Raw genomic sequence first — 13,499 nt, 5'->3', positions numbered from 1 at the left:
GGAAGACACAAATTATGGGAGATAAAAACGAAAACTGCGAAAAATATCGCAAGCAAAACTCGAGTTCATAACCAAGTCTTAATTATCTATTAATAATAGATTGTTAATACCTTTAAAATATTTATTTAAATTTGCTACCACTCCACTCTGTAATTAGACTAATTGAATAACAAATAAATGAAGACATTTGGAAGCCAATGGCTTTTCAACGTACCCTTACAATTTTCACCATGGACGAAACAAACACTGGGCAATGACAAAGTTTGTCGGTAAACCTAATAAAGTATATTTTGGAACCTAGCCACTTGCGTAAAAATTATGCCCATCATACATGTTGTTAGTTCAAAAGAAAAAAGTCACGCTATGTATGCTATCATCGTATATATTGCAAATATTGCAATTTTATGATAGGCTCTTTCTCCTTCCTATAGAAACCGCGCAAGCACTAAAGGTCATCAAGTAATAATCGAATGCAAAAAGTAAATATAGGTGGAGAAATACTCTGGTCCGTATCATAAGCATGTTTTTTCAAACATTCATGTGGCCATATAGTGGTTTAACCATCAGAACACGTTTTTTAACGTATTTTGAGGGAATTATAATGCTGTCTCATAGTATATTTAAAAAATAAATCAAGCGGCAAATAGAAAACATTGGGGTGTTCAATGCTAATTTGATATCATCATGAATTTAGCGAGAGAAATGGGAGTATTAATATCATTACTGGGTAAATTCATTTTTCATATTTTACTCGAATCGTTTAAAAAGTCAATGTAGAGGTATCTTAATAATTCTATCCCAAACAAAATTTAACTTCCTATGTCCCTTAGTTTATATTCCAAATTAAAAGCGCTCCATCATAACGGGAAATTTTTTTTCATTAGATGGACTCAACGACAAAAATTTAATAAATCGATAAAGGAACGAAACCATATCATTTGTAATCAATATTAATTATAGAAATTCTATACCCCGTTTCATCCCCGTAATATCGCATTATTGTGTTCTTCGTAGCCAAGCCAATAATACACATATGTAGACTCCAGCAAATTCAAAGGGTTGCAGAAGAAAAGTAATTTAGTTAACGCAGTTAATTAAATTGAAAATAATCAAACGAGTCCTTCATTAACACGAAGAGTCATTCACATATTTTCATCGTAAATTTACGGAAAATAAACACTAATTGATGAATTACTAAGCAGTCATAGGTCCTTTCATATTGGAAATACCCCAAAATTCTTTTCGTGCTCTGGTCACGCATAGGGGCAAGTTCTCGCCACTATTGACGTTGACGCAATTTCTAGGGACAACATGTTTTTCCAGAGCCAAGGCTTTTAGCGAAACCAAAAAAACGTTAGCATATTTATTTTCCTGGATTGGTTGCATGATCATGGACGAAATTATTTATTTTATTTTTGATCAGGTATATTTTGCTGCCAATCTGAAATTAGATCGTGAACATACCCCTAAAGAACACGGAAACCCAGGGTTTCGAAGAAGCGAAGTGGAGAGCCACTAATTAAAAAGTTGGATGTTACGTAGAACCTAAAAAGTTCAAATTGAAACGGGTACTTTTCGACTTGCATGAAAAAACGTTGATATCAAAAGTGCTCGTCGTAATATTTATTATCTGCAATACCTTACATAAAATGTTATATTAAATACTACGGTCGGATCTCATATCTTCAGTTAAATTCGGAAATAACGACGGCTGCCTCAAATCAAAATTCTGTGCATCTTTAATGGCAGAAACACTTCGGAAATGAATTCTGAATCATCTTTTATGGTTCGAAACCACAATTTCATATTTTTCAGATATCTTTCAGCTCCTTATATCAAAAATAAAGTGATTTAGGAAATTCATTTTCTAATTCATGACTGAGGACTTTTTAGTTGGTGAGCGTGGCCTACAATAACCATATCTCCAGGGTAAGTACAAAATTCAAAAGAGTCCTTGGCAACCAAAAGAGTGGAAAAATTTTATTCAGAGTTTCCATTCCGGCTGTCAAACAATAGAAGCTATCTGAAATAAAACAAGGATTTGTTTTGGTGGAAAGAAGAGTCACAATCGAGAAACTTAAATAATTCCACATTCGAATTAGTGCTCGTGATATCAAGTGGAAAGAGTCAACATCGATAATGTCAAGCTAAAATGTTTAGAATAGTATAGGAAAAGAACGACATCAGGATGTCAACATCCTTACCACTCAGCCACGGTAACTTAATCGAGCTTTTTTCTTGATAATGACGAAATTTCGGAAGCCGTCCTCACGAGAATCTGTGCTATTGTGGGTTCAAAAAGTTTTCATTACGTAGAGCAGGTAGGAGGAAAGGGATGAGGTATGAGGAGGGATATATACCTAAAGGAGTGGGAGTGAAACGAATATAGGAATGAGTAGGGTTCTGGAGAGAGGGAAATAAGGGGGTGTTATGGGAAAAAAATGCGATCAAACTTACCGAAAGAAAAGGGGAGTGAAGGGTGGTAGCAGGAAAGAAAATATTTTATAAGACCCTGCGTCAGAGACTAATTTAGTCCTCAAAGACGTGCTGATGCAGGTTATTTTTCTACACTTAATACGACAGCTGGTACGTGTAATGGATACCAATGCGTACGGAATCATTTAAAGACCTTGATTCACCTCTTGCCCTTGAAAAAACCGGCTTTATTCATGCCTTAATTTTTTTAAACAAAAAATGGTCTTGTGGTCAGTAAAACATGAAAATTGGTTTCACAACCTATTTACCGAGTCAAGAATTGAGCACCATATTAACGTGAAGAGTGTTAAACCTTTAAAGACTCCTTACTTTTTAGTACAGGAAAACCTTTTAAATAAAACTACGGGTTTTCTGTCAATAGAAAGCCCTTTTACATAGAAAAAGCATTTAAAAACCTTAAAATAAATACTGATTTCATAATGCAAAGTGTCCCATTTAATCAATAGTTTATGTGGCAACATAGCAATCAAAAGTAGAGACTGGAATCAGGTTTGATATTTAGACATATTAATTGAATGCACAAGCATTAATTGAAGGCATAGGACAATTTAGAGGTCTATCATTTCGGCAACTATCTTTCTTTTCCATATTTTTATCCCGCAGATATTAAATCTGAAGAAACATATTATCTCTTTTAAGAAAGGAAAGGATAATTTTTCCATGAGAAAAGTTTCTAGCGAATACTTTTCTCCGCTGCAACCGAGTAGAAAATCTTGGAAGCGTTCCGCAACAAAATCGCTATTGAAAGAGATTCCAAGAGGACTCGGATTGGCGAAATGGACATTACGAAGAGTGCGAATGGACTAAAGAACAAGAGACCAATATAAACAGGAAGGTGGGGACGAAGAAGTGGACCAGAGGTAAAATAAAGGATCGGGACGATGGCTAGGGAGGGGCAGAGGGGGGGTGTCGCATGAGTGATGACGAGCATGTAGGCGGGCATCAGGGTGAACCCGGGAGAGAGGAGCCCGCCGCGTGAGACGTAATCCCTTGCGCTTTGGATATAACCGGGAGGGAGCAATGTATCCCCCTCCTCCACCACCACCCTCCTCCTTTAAGACTTATCCCTTGGCCTGCTGCCCTTTCGGATGGCCGCGCGAGGTGTGTGCACGGGGGAGGGAGGGGGACTTCGAAATGGGGGTTGGAGTGAGCGGCGGCGGCGGGAGAGGAGGGAGGAAAGACGAGAGGGAAGGAGAGGAGAAGGATTCCACACGCGGAGGGGGAGGCGTTCGGGAATGCCACCCTCCAATCCCCCCCTCACACGCCCGTCTCCCCCAAACCTCAAACCCATCCATTCCCCCATCATGAGAGTAGCCGGAGGAGGATGAGGGAGAAGAGGGAGAGAAAGCGGAAAGAGATGCAGGAAGGTTTCGGGAGTAAGAAAGTATAGGCAAGGAGGGGAAGGATGGAGGGAGAAAGAAGGGGAGAGTGACGATGCTCACCTAATTTAAGAATTCACAGAGTGGGGTGGGAGGGAGAGGACGGGGAGGAGACCAAAGTACGAGTGCGAGACGGACCGGAGATCGTGCGCGACGAACCCCCGGTTCGGTTCCCTTTCCAGCGTGCCCCCGTAACGGGGTATCTTCTCTTTACAGACGCGTGTAAAGGGGTGGGGGGATGCATTAACCCTCCCCGAGATATCTACTCCCTCGATGCAACGCAGAAATCCAAAATTCTAAGCTTAGATTTTCAGTATAGCCGTTGGGTTCGTTTCGCAATGCTTAGAATACTTTTTATTACCTCTGACCATTTGATTAAATATTTCATTGTGAAACAGGCGTATTTTCTTTTTTAAACTTTGACATTTTTTTTCTCCGTCCCACTTCACTTTCCACATGGTTTTCACTCGTGCTCTTGTAACACGCTAAATCTCTCTTTCTCACTCCCTCCTCCCATCTCCCCCTCGATGACCTCCTCCCCCTCCTCCCATCTCCCCCTCGATGACCTCCTCCCCCTCCTCCCAATCAAAACACCCCCTTCCTTTTAATTCCTCCCACCACGAAAAACACTTTCATTCTCGTTCTCCTCCCCACCACAACTCCCCCTCCCAACCACACCTCCTGTCCTGCTTAAAACGTTTCAACCCCTGAGCAATAGCGCCCTGGTTGCTTATGTGTGGCCGAAAAAAAGGGGAAGGGGAGGGAGAGTGGTGAACGGCGTGTGGGCGGCTATGTTTGTGTGAGTGTGTGGAGGAAGGTTGGTCGCCGAGGAGGAAGCGAGAGAGCCAAAGGGAATAGGAGGGTGGGTGGGAGGGAGGGAGGGATAGAGAGTGAGAGAAAGAAGGCCAAGCGAGAAAGGGAGAGAGAGAGGAGGGGGAGGGGGTGGTGGTGCCGCCCGGTGGGTTGGATCTGTTGGAAAGAGTAGGAGTTGAGGAGGAGTTGTAGTAGTAGTTGGAGGAGGAGAGCGCCGTGTGCTCTCTGTCGCGGCAGTAGTCGATCGCGGGAAGGCTAAGAAGTGCACACACTCTCTCCTCCACTCTCGGAAGGTTCTCGCGTGGGGACATCTTTTCGCTCACGCTCGCGCATACGGACACATGCACACAACATCCCAGATCTGGTCCGTTCCCTCCGCAACCCCTTCTGAGTCGTTTTCTCTCGCCCCGTTCCACCCCCACTCCCCATTTCGCAGTCCCGTCGAACCATCGCTCTCGAACGCCAAAGCGAAAACGTCCATACGTTAACGTTTAAATATAACCCTCCTACGCTCTTATCCTTCATAAATAAACCCGAGAGAACAGTGACAACCAAGCGACTACTCTCTCTCTATCTCCTTCCTCCCCAGCCTCTTCACCCTCCCACACACCCCGCAAACCATTCCTTTCAATGTTCGTTCGCCGCGCGAACTGAAGAGTTTTGCGTCGGAGACGAGGACGGTGGAGGGAATAACAATAGACGCACGGCACCGATTTGGTTTGAACACTCCGGCGGCCAGACGGGAAGGAGGAGGTGGAGGGGAACATCCAGAGGAGTGAGAGAGAGATAGAGGGAGCCTTGGAGTATTAAAGAGACGCGTACCAGTTGGTGCCGCCGCGACGCCGTGAGACCCGGAGGACATCCAGAGCCTTCGGAACCCGGTGGTGCCTGGGGTGGTTTTATTTGGGCATCCGCGAGACGGCTACGAGAACCGCGGTTTCGACCATCGCGCGAGGGAGGTGGCGTTGGTGGTGGTGGTTGTCCTCACCACCCCGGGAAGAGGACGATCCAGGAAGGAGTGAAAGGGTGGGGAGGAGTGTCGTCGGCGGTCGAGGAGGAAGGGTCGGTGAGGGAGGTCGGTGGAGGAAGGACGGAGTGGGTGGGGCAGGCGGAGAAGGAGAGGACGTGAGATAACAGCTGTGGAAAGAGGGAAGACCGCGGAACAGAAGAGGTGGTCTGAAGAACGCCGCGCCAGTGTAAGAAGGCTCTGCTGCTCCCTGTCACCGCAGGCACCTGGAGAGCGAGCTTTGGATCCAGCCGACATCCACACGGTCACGACAGTGAGTTTCCCTCATCTATGTTTTTACCCCATTTTCCTCACTTCTCTCTATGTCTCCATTCACCCTCTCTGGATCCGACGGAACGTTTAAACTGCGAGTCCTCCGGTGCTTTTATTTAACAGCAATAAAATGCCGGAACTAAGTTTTCCTCAGTCTGCGCTCCATAACAGTCGAGCCGCCCCCACACACCTTGCCCTAGTAAATGAATTCGCTCGCTTTCAACAATGCACGACGTATCTTTTACACTGCTAACTTGCTAAGTTTCGCAGAGCCCCGCTATACACGTATATACATGCATACATACATACATATATACATATATATACATACATATGTACGTGTATATGTATATATATCACAAGCGGATGTTGTGGGCCTCATTGTGGAATTTACGCTGACGCGCGGTTCACGTGTTCCAGAATGACGCTTTCGCGTTTGTCTGTTCTTTATTTTTCCTTTTCGCGGCCAGGATTGAGACACGGCGCCGCGTTTCGATTGGTCTGGGGCTAAAAGGGATTGGCGACCTTTTTCGCGGGTGTAACCTTGACATTTATCGCGTTTGGAGTTCGACCCTGGCAAAGTGGTGGCAGTGGCCCCAGGGAATATTTTGTGACGTTCAAGAACAAAATAAACTATGACTATTTTGTTCTTTGGATTATCCTTATCAAACCTAATTTACATACCATTTATGCTCATTTTTTTCGTGGATAGCTGAAGAGAATTAAACATTTATTCGAACGTACATTTGATATGTATCGCATATTACACAAATACCGATGAACTAAATTACCAAGTTTTGCACAGGAAATCAATATAAGAATATATTTCGAAAGCTTGAATTATCTTAACAAATGGGACTCAATTGAAAATACTTTTTGGGTAAAGCGTAGTTAGCCATGAAATAAGACAACAAATAATGCAAGCAATGACGCAAGTGATGTTGTCTAACATTTTATAAAAGCATTGGCTGAAGAATCCAAAAATATAAAAGTATTTTATTTATCGATTTCATTAGTATCGAGACCATCTGCTTTACTCGTAATTTTATTTCAAGACAAGCCTCCACATATTTTCTCCACGAATGAATATTAATTGATGAAAGAATTCTTAGAAACAATTGCTCGAAATGGTATTTCTAAAAACTAAACGCGAACATGGTTCTCGACCATTATTTCCGGTATGCACTATTTCCCGTACCATTGACGTTGTTAAACGTTTTGTCTTGCAATGTTGCAATTTTTTTCGAACAATGAAAACTAGTTTGGAGACCACTATCTATCCTTCCGACTGCATGATTTAAAATGCCAGGAACATTAAACCCCTTTCGATAATATCTTGAAATGATTAAACCGCCAAACATAACTGATAACAAAGGAATAATTTTCGCTCAATAATCCATTTTAATGCCACTTACCCATAAGTTTAGCAGATAAGTATATCACCACTGGACGAGACCATTTTTGACGCAATCATGCCTCACAAGATGGTGCCATCGAACTTTCGTGGTGTTTTTTCCCGTGATATATGCTCTTGTTGACAAGTGAACTAGACGCGGCTAAGTTTTTTGAGACTAGTGGAAGTCAGTTTGATAAAATAGAGACTTGAGTCAGTGATTGATAACCACAAAGTGATTACTCGTTTTGAAGGAACTCACGTTCACCGTGTGCCCGCCGTGATCACGTGTCATCCGCTGAGTCGTTCGGCATATAAACAAAACAATCACCACTGCCGAGCGGTGCGTCGGCCACTGAGCGTTATTAACGCTGATTTAATAACGATGCAGTTACTTGTCGACATGCTGTGCTTTTTTCTTAGTCTCGGAACCAACTAGCGGGCCTTCAGGATCAGGTTTTCCTCGACTGCCTTTTTATTTGAAAGAAGAGGTACGCCGGGGCGCAGTGAGGGATGGAAAAATATGAGATGGCTCTCCCTGTAAATAGTCCGGAAATCGAGTATTTATTTCAGAACTAGGTCTTCCGCTAATGGTATGAAGTTTGACTTGAGGAAATAGAATTTTGATGATTTTTTTAATTACCCTGACCTCCTAGAAGGTAGAAATCTCACACAATATCGAACCCGCCATCATCTTTTAATCATCGAACTGTCCCTAGATACTACCCGGAATCTCCCCCCCCCTCCCCATGGCTAGACTAAGCGTGCGCTATTGTGCATCCTCCCAGCGACTACCTAGACACTATCTAAATAAATAATATTTTCAAATACACGTTTAAAATGAATGTGACTACAAAATGAATTTCATAGATCTAACCGACCCGCGTAAGTTGAACTGAAGACGTAAGAGACCAAATATCTAATCAGAAATAGTTCACTTTGGCCCAAAGCCTGATGCCAACCAGTGGCGTGACTTTCAGTAAATAATCAGTGGCGTTGACTTTAATTTAATATCGTATTCTTTTGATCAAAATGTCATTAGCATAGTTATTTGGTACGCTTGGAAAAAAATAAATGGAATAAATATAATCCAACACCGAGAGGAGTAGAAAAAAAATCGAAAAAGTACAATAATAAAGATACTGTATGGTAAATGTCAAAAAACATTTAAAAAGCTACCTACTCCATCTAAAAAAACCAATTAACTAATTATTTAACGAAACATTATGCCATTGTCACATTCAAAGCTATTCACCACTATTAGTTTCGGCTTCATGATAAATTATTTCGCTGAAAACCCACAACTTATCAAGAGATAAAAATTGCACAATAACATGATTCCATGATAGAGAAATGTTGATTAAGGATGCAGCACGAACGTCCTATCGCATTGATTCATTCCCTGTCAAGCAAAAGAAAAGAAAGGTAAATGTTTTACGACTTTCTAGGTTCCCGGTATACGATTACCAGCGCGTGGTTATCGTAGGAAATTCGATTCGTCATGAAAGTTGCTATCCTAATTCTAAAAAATATTCGCGTCGAAATGACCGAGGCGTGTGTGAGCAGAGCCAAGTTGAAACAGGTTTTCTGCATGTTTTCCTTCTCCAGTCTCCGTTGGCGATACCTAAAGAAGGTGGTTACTCTGAACGAGGAAATGATTGCTAACGCTTCATTTGAGTCAGATAATTTCGTTCTTGTAGAAGAAGCGAGAGTTCGTAAAATGGTGGGTACAAGTAATCAATCATAAAAATATCAAAGGAAACTGTCGAAATTTAATAGTAGTAAAAGCAATTCGTAATCCATATAAGATAGGAAGTAGATATAAGTAAGGTATAAGTAAGTAGATATTTCACATCTTAAAGAAAAGATTGCATATCAGTTGGTAACGGATTAATTATGCCAAATCTTGTCGAAAACGTTCATCACGAAAGGTTGTGAAACTACCTTGAACTTCGAATGGAAGTATATGTAGTTTTCACGGGTATAGGGATCACGGAAACATTTCATTCTTGTTTCTGATATGAGAAAAAATTCATAAGCAATAAACTTTTCAGCAACAGCTGTCCTTCGATAGGCCTCAACATTTTTTTTTTGCTGCATACCTTGCTAAATATCCGAGAGACTGACACCTTTGTCCTTGCCCGGCTTTTCCTCAAGTAACCTCTCTCTGAATGTGCAATTAGAAAGCTAGCTCGCTGTTTTTATCACGAGTGCTGCGCCAGCATGCGATGTGGCTACTCTTCATAAATAAATAGAAGGAGCACTTTTCCAATGAGCAGTCAACAGCAAAGCAATAATGTGGATGGGGCTAAAGCGTTATAGAATTATAACAAACTCTGACACTTTTGATTCTGTCACTGTGTCATCGTGACACAATCACACTATGATTGGGGAAATAAAATATTTGAGAAATGAGAATTTACCGAGAGAATATTCCATTCAGTTACTCACCATAAACTTTCTCTAATCACTGTGATTCAACCTCGCTGTGCGTAGTGAAAAAAGATTATGATTCAACCACTTATCTTAGGTAAGCATTTTTATGAATTCCTTTTGCTGAGACGAACGAAGATGAGGGAGAATTAATACGAAGATATAAATTAGTCGATTGGTGCAGTTTTATGCAGGTTCACAGACTCGACAAATATTAAAATTTATTATTGCACTCATTAGGACGATAAGAAAGTATTATCCTCGCTATCAAGAATCGGGGAGACAAACAGAAATAACTAAAAAAATAGGTCATCATTATCTGATAAAGGCCAAACGAAAATATCTCCGTTAGAAAATTAAGGCCCGTCTTAATCGAGAGTCTTTGATTAACTGGAAAATGCAATCAGATGACTGAATTATTGCTATTATTGGCGTTATATTTTAATATTCATCACAACCTCGGGTTTAATTCCAAACGGAGGTGCATTTTTCTTTATTATTTTACATGGCATGTGGGCTTTGGGTGGAAAAGATTTCAAGTACAGGAACTATAGTCCGTAGTTTAATGGTCCATCAAATGCCCTCCTGTGCATTGAATCGAATATTAAGCCAAGGACCCCATATTTTCTTGCTTATTATCCCATCCTGATTCCTACGAGTATTACCACATCGAATATGACTGTTACACATGAATTTAATGAACTATTGGGACAAAGTTCACTAAAGGTTTATACAGGTCGTTGCTAAAAACTCGAATTGTTTTGGCTATCCTCGGCTCTCGGTGAAGATCATGAGATTATTTAGAATACGATGGTTTCAAACTCTACTTTGAGAAATTTCATAATCAATGAATAAGTTGATTTGTATTTTTACACAAATATTTGTAAAGGTTTTGTGAAAACTTACTTATCCAAAGGTTATTCTAAATAATTCACGCTCTGATTGCATTTACAGGGTATCTTGTCAACTTGACGGCGTACCTAGATATTCTCTTCATCTTGTGATCATATTAGTGCGTAATTATATAATTAATGCTTAATATTCTGTAATTTGCTTTGCCAGGACTAAAAACTCTTAGCCTTCGGTGTCACCAGATAAATCAAAAAGAAAATTTCTGGAGGCAACGAAAGCTGTGGAAATATGAAAATGTGATTTGAACGTGACGAAGTGAATGCGAGAGTCACACGTGAAAAAGTACTCACAACTGAATTTAAATGAATCACTGGCACCACAAATATATAAAATTTAATTTTTAATTGTCACCGTGAGCTCATATATTTTAAATACATTTCAGGAGTGTCAAGTGTGTGGAACAAAAGGTGACAAAGGCTATAACAAGTTTTAAAAAATTTGAATGTATACCTTTTAGCTACGAAAACGAACATATGATCATAAAAATAGAATATTCTACATATAATAAATACAGCAACAAAAATTAGACCGTAAAATATGTTCGCCGGCCTGTGAAATTCTTCAATAGCAATTTTTAGCATCCGGGACTCAACATAGAAGTGAAACAACTTTTAACAAGTTTTCTACGACTTTCTGTTACCTCGTGGATAGTACTGCCTCTTTTGAATCCAAATGATTCCATTACATTGCGACATAATAATAACAATTCCAGAATTTGGTCAATACTATAGCAGAGGTCAAAGTGCAATTTCCGCTTGCAATTGAACCTAAATTTTACCTAAATGACGAAATTATAAATTTTATTACTTCAGCTCATAACCCCAAGATTTCATTTAAGTACAAAGACTCCGAGGAAAAAGCAATTCGCTCACCTTTTTGGACCTTAAATATTGTAAATTGCAATTGTAAATCCTTCAATAACTGCAAACAGAAAAGCTGCGAACTAGCAGAAATTCTGTACAATATACTTAGCTCGCGAGTTTATCATTAAAAACACATTTAATATTTGAAAAAATTTCAACATTAAAATTTCGATTACTCAGTTGTAATTCCATCAATGGAAAATCATCAGGCAAGTGTTGTTTGGTTAGAGTTATTTTCTCCTTGATTTAATGTTACCGAGGGAAATACAAAAGCCAGTGAACGCGTAAAAAAGAAAGTTGAGCTCTCGTGGAAATGTGCTCATACGTAAGTCAAAATTAGTGCCTAAAACATAAGGAAGTCTTTTTGACCTTTGATATAGTATGTATTAGAGATGAGGTAATGTCTAACGTATCACTTTGATTTTAATAATTAGGTTTCAATCATTTTAATTCTGATGATTTCTCAATTCTTATACCCTCTTCCTTTGGCCTTATCCTTTGAGATTTTGGTTGTCATAACACAAAAGTATCGCCTTCATTCCTCATTATCAAACTAATCTGGGTTCTGTGCAATGTTTCTCAACGCAATAAGCAGCATGCTACCCGCAAAACCCCGCGGAGTGATGGAGTAGTCCGCGTTTTATCCAAGGAAGAAGACTTAGTAAGCCATATACCTGTATATATGGAAATAGTAATCTCTTCACGGCTGACCTCAAGCTCTTTTGTGCCTCACCAGAGTTTCGTGGGCCGCTCGTTGATGGACCCTTCCCTAATAGATGATGACGTATTCAGAAAGCACTGGGGTGATATTTTTTAAGAACCTCCCCACCCCACAAAAGGTAGCCGGTGCTCCTCAGACCTGATTACAGAGAGTTCGAATACTAGAAGGTGGTAAATGAAACCAAGAAAAATCTTTTCATTAGGAATGAGGTTTCTTCATTCCCGAGAATCGACGGTTTTGAATGGATTCGTCGTTCGTGGAGAGAATGCATCGACGCACTTGCAGATTTCTATGCACACCTACGCGAGAAATTACATTATTGTTACTACTTTGTGAAGGTTAGTTAATTGGCGAACAGAAATTCATATATCGCGGCCAAACTAAAAATTTAATTTTTCTTCTTGACTTCAGAAAGAGTTTAATTTTAAGTGCGTAGTAACCTTATATTATAGGCGCAAAAATCCAAGGTCAGATGGTGCTCGACCAACAAGTTTTTTTCTTCTGATAATTAAGATTATTCTCAATTAATTAAAAATAAGCTCTAACATAATTATCGATATTACAGTTATAAATATGGCTATCAGCTCAAATTTTAGGGGTTAGTTAATTCGCATAGGTAGCTCTTCCTACATTCCTATCATTATAATTCGCTATGTTATATACAACTTAAATGATCATGAAAGGGTTTCATTTCGGTGAGTGCTCCTAACTTAATATTTTCAAAGTACTGTACGCGGATGATTTTCAATTTATTAGTTATGGTTGCCTACAATGTTTTTTAGAGTGCCAAGGTTTTTGAAATTAAAATTATTACTAATTACTACGTTGTAGACTTCTGAATCACTTCCACCCAAAATTAAAATCTTTCGCTTGCACAAAAGCCTTTCGCTGTATAATGTTCTTCTTCGACGCTTCGTAACCTTTACACCTTTCACTGCGTCTAAAATGCCTTTTTCTTCTTCTCTCCCACTCATCTAGTATTCTATTACATTTTTCCACAGCCGTGAAATAAGTCACCAAACCTCAGTTTATCTTCTATCCAATTTCATTACCTCTTAATTGAATAATACAATTTCCTATCTTCCTTTATTCAAGTTAACAGTTTTTCATCTGCATGCTTCTCAGCCAATAGTTTCTTAACTCACATATAATATTCTCCATGAATCAGGTTTTAGACACACCTCGTAATATCGCACATGTCACTCTTTGT

General features: G+C 40.0%; 1 protein-coding gene across 1 annotated transcript in view; it reads left to right on the top strand.

The window, feature by feature from the left end:
* Positions 1-4,903: 4,903 nt before the first annotated feature.
* Positions 4,904-13,499, top strand: part of Eaat2 (Excitatory amino acid transporter 2) — a 214,731-nt gene continuing 206,135 nt past the window's right edge. The window contains 1 exon segment of the mRNA XM_071598719.1: positions 4,904-5,968. The gene's annotated coding sequence lies outside the window, so the exon portion shown is untranslated.

This window comes from Hetaerina americana, unplaced genomic scaffold (assembly GCF_022747635.1).
Source record: "Hetaerina americana unplaced genomic scaffold, ioHetAmer1.1.p SCAF_10, whole genome shotgun sequence".
Classification (NCBI taxonomy): domain Eukaryota; kingdom Metazoa; phylum Arthropoda; class Insecta; order Odonata; family Calopterygidae; genus Hetaerina; species Hetaerina americana.
The sequence above is the reverse complement of the archived record's forward strand: the minus strand, read 5'-3'. Positions and strand labels throughout refer to the sequence as shown.